The sequence below is a fragment of the Silurus meridionalis genome, chromosome 4 (genome assembly GCF_014805685.1).
Source record: "Silurus meridionalis isolate SWU-2019-XX chromosome 4, ASM1480568v1, whole genome shotgun sequence".
In the NCBI taxonomy this organism is placed as follows: domain Eukaryota; kingdom Metazoa; phylum Chordata; class Actinopteri; order Siluriformes; family Siluridae; genus Silurus; species Silurus meridionalis.
The window spans coordinates 2,845,522-2,865,637 of NC_060887.1; the positions used below are offsets into that span (position 1 = coordinate 2,845,522).

General features: G+C 32.6%; 1 protein-coding gene and 1 long non-coding RNA gene across 2 annotated transcripts in view; one reads left to right on the forward strand and one right to left on the reverse strand.

Moving 5' to 3' along the window:
• The window catches only part of LOC124384556 (zinc finger protein 850-like), a gene marked incomplete at its 5' end in the record, with an annotated part of 172,746 nt that overhangs the window by 47,812 nt on the left and 104,818 nt on the right, over nt 1-20,116 (reverse strand).
• Nucleotides 4,280-5,225, forward strand: LOC124384810. Its single transcript, XR_006925622.1, has 3 exons — nt 4,280-4,339; nt 4,650-4,818; nt 5,184-5,225. It is a non-coding gene; the product is annotated as an uncharacterized LOC124384810 (long non-coding RNA).

Below are 20,116 nucleotides of genomic sequence, written 5' to 3' on the forward strand. Positions count from 1 at the left end.
AGTGTTATAGTTACTGTTCATGTAACTGTACATCTTCAGTGTTATAGTTACTGTTCATGTAACTGTTCATCCTCAGTGTTATAGTTACTGTTCATGTAACTGTACATCCTCAGTGTTATAGTTACTGTTCATGTAACTGTTCATCCTCAGTGTTATAGTTACTGTTCATGTAACTGTACATCTTCAGTGTTATAGTTACTTTCATGTAACTGTTCATCCTCAGTGTTATAGTTACTGTTCATGTAACTGTACATCTTCAGTGTTATAGTTACTGTTCATGTAACTGTACATCTTCAGTGTTATAGTTACTGTTCATGTAACTGTACATCCTCAGTGTTATAGTTACTGTTCATGTAACTGTACATCTTCAGTGTTATAGTTACTGTTCATGTAACTGTACATCTTCAGTGTTATAGTTACTGTTCATGTAACTGTACATCTTCAGTGTTATAGTTACTGTTCATGTAACTGTTCATCCTCAGTGTTATAGTTACTTTCATGTAACTGTTCATCCTCAGTGTTATAGTTACTGTTCATGTAACTGTACATCTTCAGTGTTATAGTTACTGTTCATGTAACTGTACATCTTCAGTGTTATAGTTACTGTTCATGTAACTGTACATCCTCAGTGTTATAGTTACTGTTCATGTAACTGTACATCCTCAGTGTTATAGTTACTGTTCATGTAACTGTACATCCTCAGTGTTATAGTTACTGTTCATGTAACTGTACATCTTCAGTGTTATAGTTACTGTTCATGTAACTGTTCATCCTCAGTGTTATAGTTACTGTTCATGTAACTGTACATCTTCAGTGTTATAGTTACTGTTCATGTAACTGTACATCTTCAGTGTTATAGTTACTTTCATGTAACTGTTCATCCTCAGTGTTATAGTTACTTTCATGTAACTGTTCATCCTCAGTGTTATAGTTACTGTTCATGTAACTGTACATCTTCAGTGTTATAGTTACTGTTCATGTAACTGTACATCTTCAGTGTTATAGTTACTGTTCATGTAACTGTACATCTTCAGTGTTATAGTTACTGTTCATGTAACTGTACATCCTCAGTGTTATAGTTACTGTTCATGTAACTGTTCATCCTCAGTGTTATAGTTACTGTTCATGTAACTGTTCATCCTCAGTGTTATAGTTACTTTCATGTAACTGTACATACTCAGTGTTATAGTTACTGTTCATGTAACTGTACATACTCAGTGTTATAGTTACTGTTCATGTAACTGTTCATCCTCAGTGTTATAGTTACTGTTCATGTAACTGTACATACTCAGTGTTATAGTTACTGTTCATGTAACTGTACATACTCAGTGTTATAGTTACTGTTCATGTAACTGTACATACTCAGTGTTATAGTTACTGTTCATGTAACTGTACATACTCAGTGTTATAGTTACTGTTCATGTAACTGTACATCCTCAGTGTTATAGTTACTGTTCATGTAACTGTTCATCCTCAGTGTTATAGTTACTGTTCATGTAACTGTACATACTCAGTGTTATAGTTACTGTTCATGTAACTGTACATCCTCAGTGTTATAGTTACTGTTCATGTAACTGTACATACTCAGTGTTATAGTTACTGTTCATGTAACTGTTCATCCTCAGTGTTATAGTTACTGTTCATGTAACTGTTCATCCTCAGTGTTATAGTTACTGTTCATGTAACTGTTCATCCTCAGTGTTATAGTTACTGTTCATGTAACTGTACATACTCAGTGTTATAGTTACTGTTCATGTAACTGTTCATCCTCAGTGTTATAGTTACTGTTCATGTAACTGTTCATCCTCAGTGTTATAGTTACTGTTCATGTAACTGTACATCCTCAGTGTTATAGTTACTGTTCATGTAACTGTACATCCTCAGTGTTATAGTTACTGTTCATGTAACTGTTCATCCTCAGTGTTATAGTTACTGTTCATGTAACTGTACATCTTCAGTGTTATAGTTACTGTTCATGTAACTGTTCATCCTCAGTGTTATAGTTACTGTTCATGTAACTGTACATCCTCAGTGTTATAGTTACTGTTCATGTAACTGTACATACTCAGTGTTATAGTTACTGTTCATGTAACTGTACATCCTCAGTGTTATAGTTACTGTTCATGTAACTGTACATCCTCAGTGTTATAGTTACTGTTCATGTAACTGTTCATCCTCAGTGTTATAGTTACTGTTCATGTAACTGTACATCCTCAGTGTTATAGTTACTGTTCATGTAACTGTACATACTCAGTGTTATAGTTACTGTTCATGTAACTGTACATCCTCAGTGTTATAGTCTAATGCTCATGTAACTGTTCATATCTCTGTGATGTCACAGTGCGCCACTTTCGACCACATGCATAAAAGCCAGAACACCGAGCTTACGGATATACTACTCTGAGAACGCTCGATCTCATCTGATCTCGGAAGCAGCCAACAAACTCAACACGTCGCGCATCAAACTTCTCAATCACGCAACCAAATCGATCTATTTCATCCACTTCAGAAGAAACACATTAGCGGTAAGTTACTTTACAAGTCTTTAGTTTCATTAATTTTGCAGGTTCATCACTAGTCACGTGTTAGTCACGTGCTCACCCAGAACTTCCGGGAAGTACGCTCTAGCTAGCATGAAAAACATTTAGCTTCAATAAAGTCCCTAAATCCCAACATCATCTAAACATGACATTACTACTTAACGCTCACGAGTACATTTAAAGGCTGTAAGCAGAAGGAGGCTCCACTGAGTAAACGCGTCCCATCAGCATTCATAAAGACCAAACTGGCAAAAACCCAACATCATTTAGGAGCTGAGAAATCAACCAAAACCACGCCCTCTCCATAAAACCCTGTGTAATGGAATAGTGTACACAAATCATCTTAATTTTTCTCTCCAGAGGGCAATAAAGTCTCGTTGATGATAATCTATAAAAAAGAAAAAATACGCTGTAGAAACGCTGAGGAAGAACGATCAGACTACAGAGATACTCATTATAAAAAAATTAACAAAAAACTTTATCGAATGATTTGTGATTAAAGCAGTTCTTTTTTTTTTCAGATTCAACAAATTCTCTAGAAGAAAATATTAAAAAGACCTACAGAAATGGAAAAGACGAGCATAAGCCAGCAGGAGCTTCAGGCCATTAAGAGCCTTATGCTACTCAGCAACACTCACAAGTATGTTTTTTGCTCTTTATACTTTATTCCAATCATTGCAGTGATACTATATAATATGTAATATAATAATATATTATATAATGTTTTATCTAAATGTTTCTTTTCCCTTCCACAGAAATGTCAGTGTTGAAAACCAGCTTCTGGCACTTAAAGGTGTGTAAGAAAGTACAAGTTGATTATTACTGCATGATTCAGTTCTATTAAAATAAACATATAATGTGATAATGTGATCTGAGCACCTTTTCATTTCATTTTGTAAATTATTTTACAGAAGTGAACACCAGACAAAATCTGGAAATCCGAGGCCTGAAATGCAAAATCAGCAGCATGGAGAAAAGCTTTCGCTTAATGGAGGTACTTTCTTTCCATCATTAAACTTTTAGTGAGAAATGTGACTAAATAAAACTAAATCTGTTTTTTTTGTTTTTGATCCTCAACAGGAAAAACTTTACAAAGTGGAGAACGAGTTGAACAAAGGTAACAGTAAAATCTCTAATACTAAGTTTCTCTACATTTTGATGTGTTCTGTATTTGCATTGAATATGTAATAAATGAACATAAATAATTAATAATACAAAATAAAAAAATAATAATAATTAATAAAAAAATAAACAAGCAGGAATCTGATAAACGTATTTAAATGTGACATGTTGTAATCTAATTTTAGCGGATATACAGTTTAATTTTAGCATGTGATAAACCTAGCATGTACATTATCACCAAAAGTATTGGAACATTAATGGAAAAAGTATTGACAAGGCAAATTCTTCACCGTCTTAATGAACCTAAATGTGTAACAGTCATTTGTTAAGATCTAGGAAGAAATATTGTAAGTCTCTCTGGATAAGGGCGTGTGACAAATTATATAAATTTATTTTACATTCATACAGACCCAAAGCCCACAGCAATGAGAACTGGATCAGACATGTCACCACCCAGGAAAGCTCAAAAGCCTCGACTTGATGCTGCTTCAGCTGATCCTGTAAACACAACACACACAACACAATCTCTCATCTCCAGTGCATTAGAAACACTACAAAAGTCCTGTTCTGATGTTTTACCTACAGACAGGATTCATGCACTTCTCACAGGAACAAGTGAACTTCCTGTTCTGAGAGATGAAGAGAAACACGTCATTTCTGAGTTTTGTGTAAACGAGGTCAGTTCTTATCTTCTGTTTTATTTAGTGTGCATGCGATTTAAACACTTTATTCTTTAGCTGTGGATTTGAGTTTCTCATTTTTGAAAGTTGATCCATAATTCACTGGTCCTGATGTTCTTAAATTGAACAGTAGATATGATTTATCATGTTACATTTTAAATCTAGGTTTTGGATTATACAATATCTAATAGTTTTCCTAAACCCAGTCTACAGTCAAGTCTTAACTTCCTAATATTTGTTTTAAATACATGATTTAAATACATGTTTATTCAGTTGGAAGCTTAAAAATTTCTTCCGTCTCATTTAGTCCTTAGCAGAGACGTTTCTGTCTGTGATTTTGGAGAAGATCAAGGTGGAGAGAGGGTTTATGGGACATGATCTCCTGCAGTCTCTCTGTAGGGTTTATGTAGGCGTGTGTCAACAGAGAGGAGACTCTCACAAAGCACATGCTCTCGCCTACAGACTCCTTAAAGAAGGTGAGATTATACTGATATTTCATTATTTATCTACTAAAATGATCTGGACACTGATACAGAAGTAAATTGTGTCTTGTTGTTGGTGATGTACAGTGGATGTAAAAAGTTTACACACCCTTATAAAATGGCAGGTTTTTTAAATATAAATATCCAGAGACAAAAGAAATAATTATTAATTGGTAACTTTTAAATAATATCACAGCTTGATTGCAAAGTCTGAAAATCCCCAAAACTACTTCTTTGTGGAAGCACAATTTGCCTTTATTATGGCATCAAGTCTTTGTGAATAATCTCTATTAACTTCCCACATCTACACTTTGAATTTTATCTACTCTACTTTGCAGAAATGTTTCTTTAAATTGCAGGTGATCTCCTGTGTATGGCTCATTGTAGGTCATTCCATAGGTTTTCAGTTGGGTTGAGGTCTGGGCTCTGGCTGGACCATTCCAGTACTGTGATGATCCTTTTCTGAAGCCATGCCTTTGCTAATTTGGATATGTGCTTTTGGTCATTGTCATGTTGAAATGTGAAACTCCTCTTTATTTTCAGCTTTTTACAGAGGACAATGTCACGGTCTTCTCTCCTCTCTGCTGGATTATCTCTTTCTTCCCAGGAGTGGCTCTGTTCCTGATCATCCCCTCATCTTATGCTCGTGTCATGCTTGGTTTTATGCTATCTGGATTAGAACAGTAGTCTTATATAAACTGTTGCCTCAACCTTCACCTGTTCAGGAGCCTCAACCTGATCTCAGCTCTATCCCGGCAGTCTACCATGACCTTCTTCAGCAAGATCAAAGCATCCTCCCTTCCACCACACCGGCCACATGACTGTGCCATCAACCTGTTGCCTGGAACCTCTTCTCCCCATGAACATTTGTAGAATCTGTCTGGAATGCAGGAGGCCATGCACCAGTATAATCAGGAGTCTCTCTCTGCCGGGAGTATTTACCCTTCCTCCTCCCCCGCTGGGGCTGGGTTCTTCTTTGTGGAGAAGAAGGACAAACCCTTCGCCCATGTAAAGACTATCAGGGACTTAACGCCATTACTTTTAAGAATCCCTATCTCCTACCACTCATGGTGAACGGAACTCCTGGCTATCAAGCTGGCCTTAGAAGTGGTGTCATTGGCTTGAGGGGGCCAAGGTGCCATTCATGGTTTCATGGCAAACTATGTCCCCCGCCCGGTACTGGGTAGGCCAGAAGGTCTGGCTGTCCACCTGAGACCTCTCTCTCAAGGCTGTATGCAAGAAACTTGCCCCACGCACACACACACACACACACACACACACACACACGGGCCCCTGTCCCATTTCTAAAGTGATCAACACTGTTGCGGTCTGCCTCAAACTCCCATCCGGATCCACCCATCCTTTCACGTTTCCCGTCTCAAACCCGTCTCGGCTTGTGCCTTCTTTTCTGGGCAGTCCGTTCTGCAACACTTGGTCTTTAAGAACCTAAGAACTCTCCTCTCTGCCGGAATATCGCTTTCTTCCCGATTCTTTCTGAGGTTTTCCTGCCCTTTTCCACCGGTTTGCCTGCCTGTTTTTATGACATTTTCTTTGGCTTTTTTTCTCTGTTTTGTTTCCCTTCTCTGCCTTCTTGTTTTTTTGGCTCTTTGTTCTGTGTTTATGCCTGGATTACTTTGCTGCATGCTCGGACTAAATAGATGTGTTTTTTGGACTTTTAGGGGTTTTGTTTCTTGTATTATTTACTTGGAGGATGCTCTGTATTGGCTTTGCACCAAACATACCTTTTAGATTTATGGAAATACGTTTAACCTTTGTCTCGTTGGACTAACACATTTTCCTACATGGTTGTAGTTGAATGAATTAATCTTTGTCATTAATTAGATGTGTTTGCATATTCATATTAGCTATATTGTTATTTCTGTCTGCAATTTGATAAGGTGCAATTTTATAAGGTGTGTCAACTTTTATATCCAATGTCTTTTTTTTTTTTACAGTGTATTTATATTCTATTGTTTTGTTGCTTTGCAGACTTTCTTGAAGCCCCCAAAGTGATTATGGTCATGGTGACAGCATGGCCAAGTTTTTTGTCCTATGAAAGTTCTTTATGCCGAGCAATTCACATAGTGAGCAACCTGAGAGCAAAGGAAAGATATTTCACTTGCTCACCAAGTATCTGCACTGGGATGAGGTAAGAAGCTGATCCTCAGTGTTCCTCTCAGTGTCATTTTTTTTTTTAACTGGACTTTATCAAGTATTTTACTGCCTTCTTAATCTCCTTTAATTTCCAAGTATCAGTGTAATCTAGTGGGACAAATTCTTTAAACATTTATGTTGAACTACGCTGTCACTCAAACAGTGTTTTATTGCACTGGGTATTAAATAATGATGTATTTTTGCCAGGAGCCTCCAGGAAACATCCACAATGCTATCACCAGCACCCTGAAGTCTTTTCTGGAAGACAGCAGTCTGAGGTTCCTGGAGAACAGCTGGTATGGTTATGATCTCTGCCCTGCTACCTGGAACTACATCTTCAGCCTGGATCTTCTGTGTGCACAACTGGGCTGGACTTGGACCATTACCAATATTATACGGTACTGAATGCAAAACATCTTCAACATATTTAATTCTCAGCTTTTTAATATTCAAATCTGAATGATCAAAAATTAATCATTATTTTTCTATAACATCAGTGCTGAGAGGATTTCAGCTGCAAAGTTATTATTTAGGTGGCATTTTTATATCTAATTTTAATACAATAAGATCTCACAGGGAAAATTTGGGTAATTGTTGATATGGTGATGTTTCTGTGAGGAAATGTTTATTGTGCATTTATAAATGAAGTTTCCAGGATCAGTGTTCAGACAGTCAGAGAGAATTCTGTAACTTTAGCTGTAAGTATTTCACCATGAGAGGGTCTTTATTTCAGGAAGTGGCAGCTCAGTGGTAAAGGCTCTGGATTACTGATCGGAAGGTCGGGGGTTCAAGCCCCAGGATCACAAAGTTCCACTCTTATGCCCTTGAGCAAGACCCTTAACTCTCTGTGCTCCAGGGGTGCTGTAGTCATGGCTGACCCAGTGCTCTGCCCCGGCTTTCTATGATCACTGGGGTATGTGAAGAAAGATTTTCTCTGTGCTGTAAGGTACATGTGACAAGTAAAAAGTACCTTTAACCTGTGACCTAGTTCTTATTGCTGATTTTTCCATTAACGGTCAATAATCTAGTGGTCGTTTGAAATATTGCAAAGTTCCCATTCATGTTGCATAAAATTACAAGTGATAATAAAACCACAGTGGCTGCTCCATAACCTCCACAAAGACCCTCAACATATTCATTTCTCCTCTTTTTTATTTACTAGGAAGGATCTTTGGCTGATCCTGAACACTTGGCTGATGCAAGCAAGAACAGAGCAAACACCGTTCCGAGACGTCTGTGTAGCAGCAGTTTTCAGGCTACTTGGTAAGTTTACTGTAAATCCTGTTTCGGAGCATCATCTCACATTATTTCTGGATTCTTCAGCTTTTCACTAGTGGTCTCTGTCCTTCTTAAACAGGGCGACTTGGTCAACTAGGACTTAAGGAGAACATGCTAACGTCACTCGAAAACCTGGCAAAAAGCATTAATCAGTTTGGAATGCAAAACTTCTCAAAAGGTATTTCTAAAGCATCAAATAAAGATGTTTTTATCGATCTTTATCTTTATTCTCTGATGTTTAGTTTTGTGCTTCAGCAGATCCTAATTTTGTATTGGATGTTGTGTGCAGGTATGCCATGGGAAGTGCAGCTCTCAGTCATCTATGCCATTCATGATCTGGCACCCAGCAACCCTGAAGCAGCTCTGAAGACTTTGGAATCATGGAGGAAAAACAGCACACAGCGCGTTCCCCCAGCTGTCATCAAATGCATTACGCAAATCAGCTTCCTTTGTCGTCAGACCGAGTCACAAAACTCTAAGAAAATACTGTAGTGATTATTATAGTAGCACTGCAGGTTATCTCAGTCCACTTTGTTCACACTTCAAAATAATTTAATTCAATAAATTAATTTTAATAACTCAATCCATTCAGTTTTGTTTGATTCATTAATTTCTACTCTGTAGATTCAGTTCAAGTCACTCGGTTCAAAAGAGTTCGGTTCAATAAATTCATTTAAAAATAATAAGGTCCAGAAGAGTCGGTTCACTGGATTCGGTTCAATTGAGTCTGAATCGAAAGATTCACTGGAAAATGACTCGATTCCACAGTTCAAACAAAATCTGTAACATAAAACATTCTGTCTCCTTAAAAATATTTCTTTCAGCAGTCTCACTCAAGAAAAAGAAACTTCTGTTCTGTTTGTGCAAAACCAGCAGGTGGTCAGAAAGTTCCTTCTCTGTTCCTGGGTTAGTTTGAGGGGTTCACCTCAGTCAGCTTCATCTCCGTGGTTTGGCTCGTCATCTTACATCATCGTCTCATTGTAATGAACGGTGTTCCAGCATGAAAAAACCCCTGACCTGCATATATACAGACAATAATCAGTTCCCAAACATCTCAACATTCACTGTTTCTAGTTCAATAACAGAACAAATAGCATTCGTACAGTTCAGAGTCTGATTTGAGATTTGATCAAGTTTACATTTTATTCTAACAATATGTTTGATTGAGTTCTTGCATGTAGATGATACTTTTAATAAATTTAATACTAACTTCATGCAGTTTCTCACCATAAAGACTGGATTTTATAAAAACTTTTTGACAAAATAAATTGTTTCAATGTTATTAAATCTGTACTCGTTATTTCTACATTATTTATTACATTAATTTTAATCAGCTTCATTTAACTTCAGTTTCATTTATTTATATCACAAAAATTCATCTTAAAAATTAAACATGAACCCCCTGTATGTAAAACAGTAAACAGTTTAAGACAGTTTAATATTATCAAGAAAAATATCTATAATATAATTATTAATATTATCATTAATATTAATCAGCTTTATTTAACTTGAATTTCATTTATTTATATCACAAAAATTCATTTAAAAATAATAAGGTCCAGAAGAGTCGGTTCACTGGATTTGGTTTAATTGAGTCTGAATCGAAAGATTCACTGGAAAATGACTCGATTCCACAGTTCTAACAAAATCTGTAACATAAAACATTCTGTCTCCTTAAAATATTTCTTTCAGCAGTCTCACTCAAGAAAAAGAAACTTCTGTTCTGTTTGTGCAAAACCAGCAGGTGGTCAGAAAGTTCCTTCTCTGTTCCTGGGTTAGTTTGAGGGGTTCACCTCAGTCAGCTTCATCTCCGTGGTTTGGCTCATCTTACATCATCGTCTCATTGTAATGAACGGTGTTCCAGCATGAAAACCCTGACCTGCATATATACAGACAATAATCAGTTCCCAAACATCTCAACATTCACTGTTTCTAGTTCAATAACAGAACAAATAGCATTCGTACAGTTCAGAGTCTGATTTGAGATTTGATCAAGTTTACATTTTATTCTAACAGTAAGTTTGATTGAGTTCTAACATGTAAATGGTACATTTAATAAATTTAGTACCAACTTCATGCAGGTTCTCAGCATAAATAGTGATTTTATAAAACTTTTGACAAAATAAATGTTATTAAATCTGTACTCATCTTTCTACATTATTTATTACATTAATATTAATCAGCTTTATTTAACTTGAATTTCATTTATTTATATTGCACTTATACACAAAAAACTTCTAGAGCTTCACCACTACATCACTCAAATACTACTGTGTAATCTTCTAATAAACCATAATAGTGACATGGTGTTGTATAAATAATAGTAAATGTGAATATTCCTTTCAGATAAAAGTCATAAAGTGCATTTTAGGTGAATTTATAACCACATCTGACTTGAAAAGACCGGTGTCCAAATACTTTTGACCACACAGTGTGTATCAGCTGAAAAGCAGCAGCTTTTTGTATATAACCTTATATTAAATTGTTTCCAGTGAAACTATAAAATATAGGTGCTGTCTGGGTCACATTATAAATGAAACAAGTTAAATAAGCTGATTAATATTAATAATTATAGATATTTTTCTTGATAATATTAAATTTTTATTAAACATTACAATAATTATAGATATTTTTCTTGATAATATTAAATTTTTATTAAACATTACAATAATTATAGATATTTTTCTTGATAATATTAAACCGTCTTAAACTTAAACTGTTTACTGTTTTACATACAGGGGTTCATGTTTAATTTTAAGCTGAATTTTGTGATATAAATAAATGAAATTCAAGTTAAATAAAGCTGATTAATATTAATGTAATAAATAATGTAGAAATAACGAGTACAGATTTAATAACATTTATTTTGTCCAACAATGTTTTTATAAAATTCACTATTTATGCTGAGAACTGCATGAAGGTGGTACTAAATTTATTAAAAGTATCATCTACATGCAAGAACTCAATCAAACTTACTGTTAGAACTCAATCAAACTTACTGTTAGAACTCAATCAAACTTACTGTTAGAACTCAATCAAACATATTGTTATAATAAAATGTAAACTTGATCATTAGACATGTCATTCACCTGTATATCTTGACTGACAGGTGTCTTGTTCAATGATCTGTAATCAAATATATAATATAAAATATTTTATATGATCAAAAGTAATATTTTAGATTAGATCCCAGTGGAAACGCGACTGATCCGAAGCTGCTGCTTTTTAGCTGTGTGGTCAAAATTATTTGGACACCGGTCTTTTCAAGTCAGATGTGGTTCATGAATTCACCTAAAATGCACTTTATGGTTTTTATCTGAAAGGAATATTCACATTTACTATTATTTATACAACACCATGTCACTATTAGAGTTTATTAGAAGATTACACACGGCAGTAGTATTTGAGTGATGTAGTGGTGAAGCTTTTTTGTGTATAATTGCAATATAAATAAATAAAATTTAAGTTAAATAAAGCTGATTAATATTAATGTAATAAACTAAATGATCCAGAAAGATGAGTACAGATTTAATAACATTTATTTTGTCCAAAAATGTTTTTATAAAATTCACTTTATGCTGAGAACTGCATGAAGGTGGTACTAAATTTATTAAATGTACCATTTACATGTTAGAACTCAATCAAACTTACTGTTAGAACTCAACTTGATCTGACCTCAAATCAGGCTCTAAACTGTAGCAGTTCCTCCTCCACCACACGGGGAGACTCCTCCACTTGATATAACTAGACAACAAAACACTAATAATATTTGTATATTTAAGAAAAATAAAGTCCTGACAGAGCCACTAGAGGGCAGTGTAAGACTGAAATCTGACAACCAACTGCAGTTATTATTATTATTAATATTAATTATAATATTATTATTAATATTAATAATTATAGATATTTTTCTTGATAATATTAAACCGTCTTAAACTTAAACTGTTTACTGTTTTACATACAGGGGTTCATGTTTAATTTTAAGCTGAATTTTGTGATATAAATAAATGAAACTGAAGTTAAATGAAGCTGATTAAAATTAATGTAATAAATAATGTAGAAATAACAGTACAGATTTAATAACATTGAAACATTTATTTTGTCCAAAAATGTTTTTATAAAATTCACTATTTATGCTGAGAACTGCATGAAGGTGGTACTAAATTTATTAAATGTACCATTTACATGTTAGAACTCAATCAAACTTACTGTTAGAACTCAACTTGATCTGACCTCAAATCAGGCTCTAAACTGTAGCAGTTCCTCCTCCACCACACGGGGAGACTCCTCAACTTGATATAACTAGACAACAAAACACTAATAATATTTGTATATTTAAGAAAAAAAGTCCTGACAGAGCCACTAGAGGGCAGTGTAAGACTGAAATCTGACAACCAACTGCAGTTATTATTATATTATTATTATTATTTTCATTAATATTAATAATTATAGATATTTTTCTTGATAATATTAAACCGTCTTAAACTTAAACTGTTTACTGTTTTACATACAGGGGTTCATGTTTAATTTTAAGCTGAATTTTGTGATATAAATAAATGAAATTCAAGTTAAATAAAGCTGATTAATATTAATGTAATAAATAATGTAGAAATAACGAGTACAGATTTAAAACATTGAAACAATTTATTTTGTCAAAACTTTTTATAACATCCAGTCTTTATGGTGAGAAACTGCATGAAGTTAGTATTAAATTTATTAAATGTACCATTTACATGTTAGAACTCAATCAAACTTACTGTTAGAACTCAACTTGATCTGATCTCAAATTAGGCTCTAAACTGTAGCAGTTCCTCCTCCACCACACGGGGAGACTCCTCAACTTGATATAACTAGACAACAAAACACTAATAATATTTGTATATTTAAGAAAAAAAGTCCTGACAGAGCCACTAGAGGGCAGTGTAAGACTGAAATCTGACAACCAACTGCAGTTATTATTATTATTATTATTATTAATATTAATAATTATAGATATTTTTCTTGATAATATTAAACCGTCTTAAACTTAAACTGTTTACTGTTTTACATACAGGGGTTCATGTTTAATTTTTAACCTGAATTTTGTGATATAAATAAATGAAATTCAAGTTAAATAAAGCTGATTAATATTAATAATTATATTATAGATATTTTTCTTGATAATATTAAACCGTCTTAAACTTAAACTGTTTACTGTTTTACATACAGGGGTTCATGTTTAATTTTAAGCTGAATTTTGTGATATAAATAAATGAAATTCAAGTTAAATAAAGCTGATTAATATTAATAATTATATTATAGATATTTTTCTTGATAATATTAAACCGTCTTAAACTTAAACTGTTTACTGTTTTACATACAGGGGTTCATGTTTAATTTTAAGCTGAATTTTGTGATATAAATAAATGAAACTGAAGTTAAATGAAGCTGATTAAAATTAATTTATTGAATTAAATTATTTTGTAATGTGTTGAATGCCAAAGTGTGATTTCTGATGTTTTTAACTAACTGAGGTTGTTAAAAGTTTTATTTTAACAGTAGATGTTATAAGGCTGCATTCTAACTAAACTTTTATTTTTAGTTATGATTTAAATGAAGTCCAACATTTTAATAAAAGAAACAAAACACAACAAAATTTTAAATAAAATATTTTATATGATCAAAAGTAATATTTTTAAACAGAATGTTTTATGTTACAGATTTTGTTTAACTGAGGAATCGAGTCATTTTCCAGTGAATCTTTTGATTCAGACTCAATTGAACCGAATCCAGTGAACCGACTCTTCTGGACCTTATTATTTTTAAATGAATTTATTGAACCGAACCTTTTTTGCAGTGGTTGAACTGAATCTACAGAGTTTAAATTAACAAACAAAACTGAATGGATTGAGTTATTAAAATTAATTTATTGAATTAAATTATTTTGTAATGTGTTGAATGCCAAAGTGTGATTTCTGATGTTTTTAACTAACTGAGGTTGTTAAAAGTTTTATTTTAACAGTAGATGTTATAAAGCTGCATTCTAACTAAACTTTTATTTTTAGTTATGATTTAAATGAAGTCCAACATTTTAATAAAAGAAACAAAACACAACAAAATTTTAAATAAAATATTTTCATTAAACATTACAATAATTATAGATTTGTACTTTATTATATGTAAGACATGTGCTCACATGCTGAATCTAAACCTGCCCAGAGCTTTACAGATTTTTACTCCAGTGCTGCCATTTCCTGTTCCTCAGGAATTATAGAGGAAGTTGTAAGGATGGTCAGATCTTTCCATGAGATCAGACCCTGAGAACTGCCATGCAACAAAACAATAAACTTTCTAATCTGAGGAGAAGATCTCTTTAATTTGAGGAGAGGAAGACATCTGTTCAGCTGCCCACTCACCCATCCTTGAGCCCCTCTTTCCCTCCTGGGGATATGACCGGGTCATGGAAAGATGATTAAGAAGTTCCTGGAATTCAAGCTACTATACTTGCATACTGCAGTTATTATTATTATTAATATTAATAATTATAGATATTTTTCTTGATAATATTAAACCGTCTTAAACTTAAACTGTTTACTGTTTTACATACAGGGGTTCATGTTTAATTTTTAAGCTGAATTTTGTGATATAAATAAATGAAACTGAAGTTAAATGAAGCTGATTAAAATTAATTTATTGAATTAAATTATTTTGTAATGTGTTGAATGCCAAAGTGTGATTTCTGATGTTTTTAACTAACTGAGGTTGTTAAAAGTTTTATTTTAACAGTAGATGTTATAAGGCTGCATTCTAACTAAACTTTTATTTTTAGTTATGATTTAAATGAAGTCCAACATTTTAATAAAAGAAACAAAACACAACAAAATTTTAAATAAAATATTTTCATTAAACATTACAATAATTATAGATTTTTACTTTATTATATGTAAGACATGTGCTCACATGCTGAATCTAAACCTGCCCAGAGCTTCACAGATTTTTACTCCAGTGCTGCCATTTCCTGTTCCTCAGGAATTATAGAGGAAGTTGTAAGGATGGTCAGATCTTTCCATGAGGTCAGACCCTGAGAACTGCCATGCAACAAAACATTAAACTTTCTAATCTGAGGAGAAGATCTCTTTAATTTGAGGAGAGGAAGACATCTGTTCAGCTGCCCACTCACCCATCCTTGAGCCCCCTCTTTCCCTCCTGGGGATATGACCGGGTCATGGAAAGATGATTAAGAAGTTCCTGGAATTCAAGCTACTATACTTGCATACTGCAGTTATTATAATTTAAGAATGTATGATTTTTAACTTTACATGTTTGGTATCATTTAAATTTCAGTGTGATTGAAATGTGATCTCAGTACAATATCAGAACAATATCACATCTAAATGAAATGAAAATCTCAGTCAAATAAAAGTATTTTAACAATGCAGTTTACTAAAGAATAAATTGTAAATCTGCATATAATAATAATAATAATAATAATAATAATAATAATAATAATAATAATAATAATAATAATAATAATAATAATAATAATAATAATAATAATAATAATAATAATAATAATAATAATAATAATAATAATAATAATAATAATAATAATAATAATAATAATAATAATAATAATAATAATAATAATAATAATAATAATAATAATAATAATAATAATAATAATAATAATAATAATAATAATAATAATAATAATAATAATAATAATAATAATAATAATAATAATAATAATAATAATAATAATAATAATAATAATAATAATAATAATAATAATAATAATAATAATAATAATAATAATAATAATAATAATAATAATAATAATAATAATAATAATAATAATAATAATAATAATAATAATAATAATAATAATAATAATAATAATAATAATAATAATAATAATAATAATAATAATAATAATAATAATAATAATAATAATAATAATAATAATAATAATAATAATAATAATAATAATAATAATAATAATAATAATAATAATAATAATAATAATAATAATAATAATAATAATAATAATAATAATAATAATAATAATAATAATAATAATAATAATAATAATAATAATAATAATAATAATAATAATAATAATAATAATAATAATAATAATAATAATAATAATAATAATAATAATAATAATAATAATAATAATAATAATAATAATAATAATAATAATAATAATAATAATAAAAAATTATTTAATCAATCTGTTTATAAAATTCATATAAATAACTGTAATATGTGTATTTAACAAAACAGTTTATTCTGTTTTAAACAATGATGTCATTTTTATTTATGTTGTATTTGGATCTTTCAAATTTCAGTAAATTGATTTTTGTTTTGTAAATTTTATTGATCAGTTTTTAACTAATACAGTTAAAGTTAATTATAAAATGTTTGGACACAGCAATAAATCCAAAAACATGCATTAAACATGAACTTCAGATGAACATCTCATAATACTGTCATGTAGGTTTTTTCTCCAACATGCTTACTTTGTCAGAAACACAATCATACTCCAAATCAATTAATCAATAAAGTCAATGTCAAATGTGTGTTTGTTGTAAAATGTGTCATTGGAGTCCACTACTTCTAAAAACATTTTCATATAGGTGTTTTTGATGGGCTGTTTGGGAAATCACAGATAAATTTCTTGTTTGGTTGTGTGTATACAGATGACTGATGGGTCCATGGTGGGCTCTAAGTGGGGCCTGTATAGGTGTTCTTTATATGAGGATCCCAAATAGGTGTTAAAAATGGGCAAATGGGCTATAAAAGGACTTTATCCCACATGACTTAATCATGAGTCAACCCACAAATGGCTCCTTTATGGGGTTGTTATGGGACCACAGTGGGTGAGAATTGGGTTCCATTTATTAATTTCATGATTGTTTTCTTCGGGTGAACTTAATGTGTACTTAATCTTACTATGGAAAATCTACTGTCAAACCATTTCAAACCTCAGTTACAATGTAAAACTGTGCCTGACCAAACAAAGAACTAATATTAGTTGATTTTATGTGCTGCTCTATGTTTAAAATTACATGGTTGTATTTGAACTGTGAAAATAAATACTTCAACTCAGAATGTGTAAATCACATTTAATTGAAATTAATTCAAGTAAAAAAACAGGAAACAGGAATAACAGAATTACTAATGTAGAATAGTTCACTGGTGGGTCTATGCAGATTCCTCGACTGCACACCTACAAAACAGTAAAGAAAGAGAAGACAGAAAAGGCAATTTAGTACATTTTAAAATACTACCATTCACAGCAGCATCTAAAAAAAACATGCATCAATATAATTAAGACATATCCTAGAATCTCATCAGTGAATTGTTCCCACCTCTGCCTCACACAGTAATAACTTATGCCGTGGGACCAGTCATGGAATCCAAAACTCATGAATCTAACAATTAAAATATCAACCTTAAATGAATATTTGGTCATTGCCAAAAACCAGTGATTAAACAATGATTCTGATCAGCTGAAAGATGTAAGTCACACCTCGGATCACGGTGGACCAGAAAGTTCAACGCACTGCAACTGAAGAAAACATATGCAAATAGAAAACACCAGCAATTTAAGAAAACATCTTCATCAGTTAAACAACACTTTAAATTCACACGCAACTAAATACAAACGTCCTGCAAATCCTCACAACACAACCAATTCATTTACACTGCAAACAGCACAGACCACAAAATAAATGTTTCATGGGGACCCCAACAAGTGACGACCCCGGGACTGCTTGTTCAGTGTCTATTGATCAGTGGTGGTGTTGATGATCTGAAAGGTGAGTTTTTTGTTTATTTTAACATCCTGATCATGATTCCTTGGCTTTGCCAGTTAACATAATAACGTTTAACAGTTAATTGTGTATTTCATCAGATTATTTAGGATAATAATATCCAAAAGGCCAAGGAATCATAAACAAACAATGATAAAATAAACAAACAACTCACCTTTCAGGTCATCGACACATCAACACAATGTCCAATAAACAGTTCAGCGTGTCACTTGTTTCATGGTTTATTTTGATCTGTGTATTTCTGTGTTTGGTTGTGTGAGGATTTGCAGTGTTTCTGTGTTTGGTTGTGTGAGGATTTGCAGTGTTTCTGTGTTTGGTTGTGTTGTGAGGATTTGCAGCGTGTTTCTGTGTTTGGTTGTGTTGTGAGGATTTGCAGCGTGTTTCTGTGTTTGGTTGCGTTGTGAGGATTTGCAGCGTGTTTCTGTGTTTGGTTGTGTTGTGAGGATTTGCAGCGTGTTTCTGTGTTTGGTTGTGTTGTGAGGATTTGCAGTGTTTCTGTGTTTGGTTGTGTGAGGATTTGCAGCGTGTTTCTGTGTTTGGTTGTGTTGTGAGGATTTGCAGCGTGTTTCTGTGTTTGGTTGTGTGTGAGGTTTGCAGCACATGTGTCAAACTAATGATTTGCTGGTGTTTTTCTATTTGCAATGTTTTCTCTTTCTTCTCACATAGATGCCTTGAGGATAAGTAATTTATAAGATATTTTTTCATCTCAGGGTGGAGTATTCCTTTAATTAAACAGAGGCAAAAACAGTGATCAGGATAAAATATTATTAATTGTGCAGCCCTAGCTATAGGTTATATGACTTACACTTCCGGCTGTACTGCCCTCCGATCATGGTCCCACTGAGCTCTCAAAGAACAGTTGCCTTCTCTGTCTCTTGCATTTGTGAACCATTTACCAAGCGCTTTCTCCAGCTCTTTCTTACTGACAGTTTTCAGCAAACGGTTCTGCTTCAGGCTTCCTGTTATACAAAAAAATTGTATAACAAACCATTATTTGTATACATGCAAGTTACATGAGCATAAGACTATCAGTCAAAAAAAAAAAGACTAAAAATCACAAGGTTGTAAACACCTTTCCACCATTTGCCCAAACTGTTAACTGATCTGACTGACTTTATAACCGGCGCAAATTGACGTTTATTATCTTTATCGTAATTATAACGTATTATAGTTTTAGTAATGTTTAGAAATGATAAAAAATATGAACTTTTTTATCACCTCTACCTATTTCACCTAAATCACATTAAAATAATGTTAAGTATTGTCACCGTTTCCTCAGAGCTTTTCTCTGTGTATTGTATATACACATGTTATAAAGGTAGTGAAAGAGAAAGAGACTCCACAGTGCTTTTACTGTTTCACCCTCCTGTTATCATGAGGACACTATATGGAGAAAACACGGGTGAAAATGGTTTGAAGAGTCGTTATTTCACATTTTAGTAGACAATTTCCTAGTTATCTGCTAATCATTAAGAATGTTCAGTTTTCCACACTTACTATTATACTATTTACTATTACCCTTTTATTACCACACAATCTTTCAGAAGTATACATTAAATGAAATTTCTTACCATGACAGAAATGTCAGGTTATCCAGGTCAGGTCAGGTCAGGTCAGGTTATCCAGGTCAGGTCAGGTGATCAGTGGTAGTGAGTGATGACCGTTTTTCAGAATGAGAAGGCGGAACACAGGAGCCAATGGAGACTCTTTGAACTGCACAAGATAATTTTCTTTTTTTTTTTTTTTTTAACTAAAGGTATTTGATTTCCTCCTTACTAATCCTATCCACTTCCTGCTTCAACATCTCATCTTTCAAACTTCTCTCTCTCTCACTTTCCTGTTGAGTTCTCAAATACTTATTCTCAACACTCTTACTAGTCAACACATTTCCATTTCCATCCTTATTGCTCTAACTTGCAGCACATCTTCCAGCTCACCTCTGTGAATCATACAAATCCTTTTCTCCTTCTTTTGTCCAACTTCTCCACAGCTCCTCATATGCCTTTTCCTTGGCTTTCACCACATCCTCTTCACCTGCT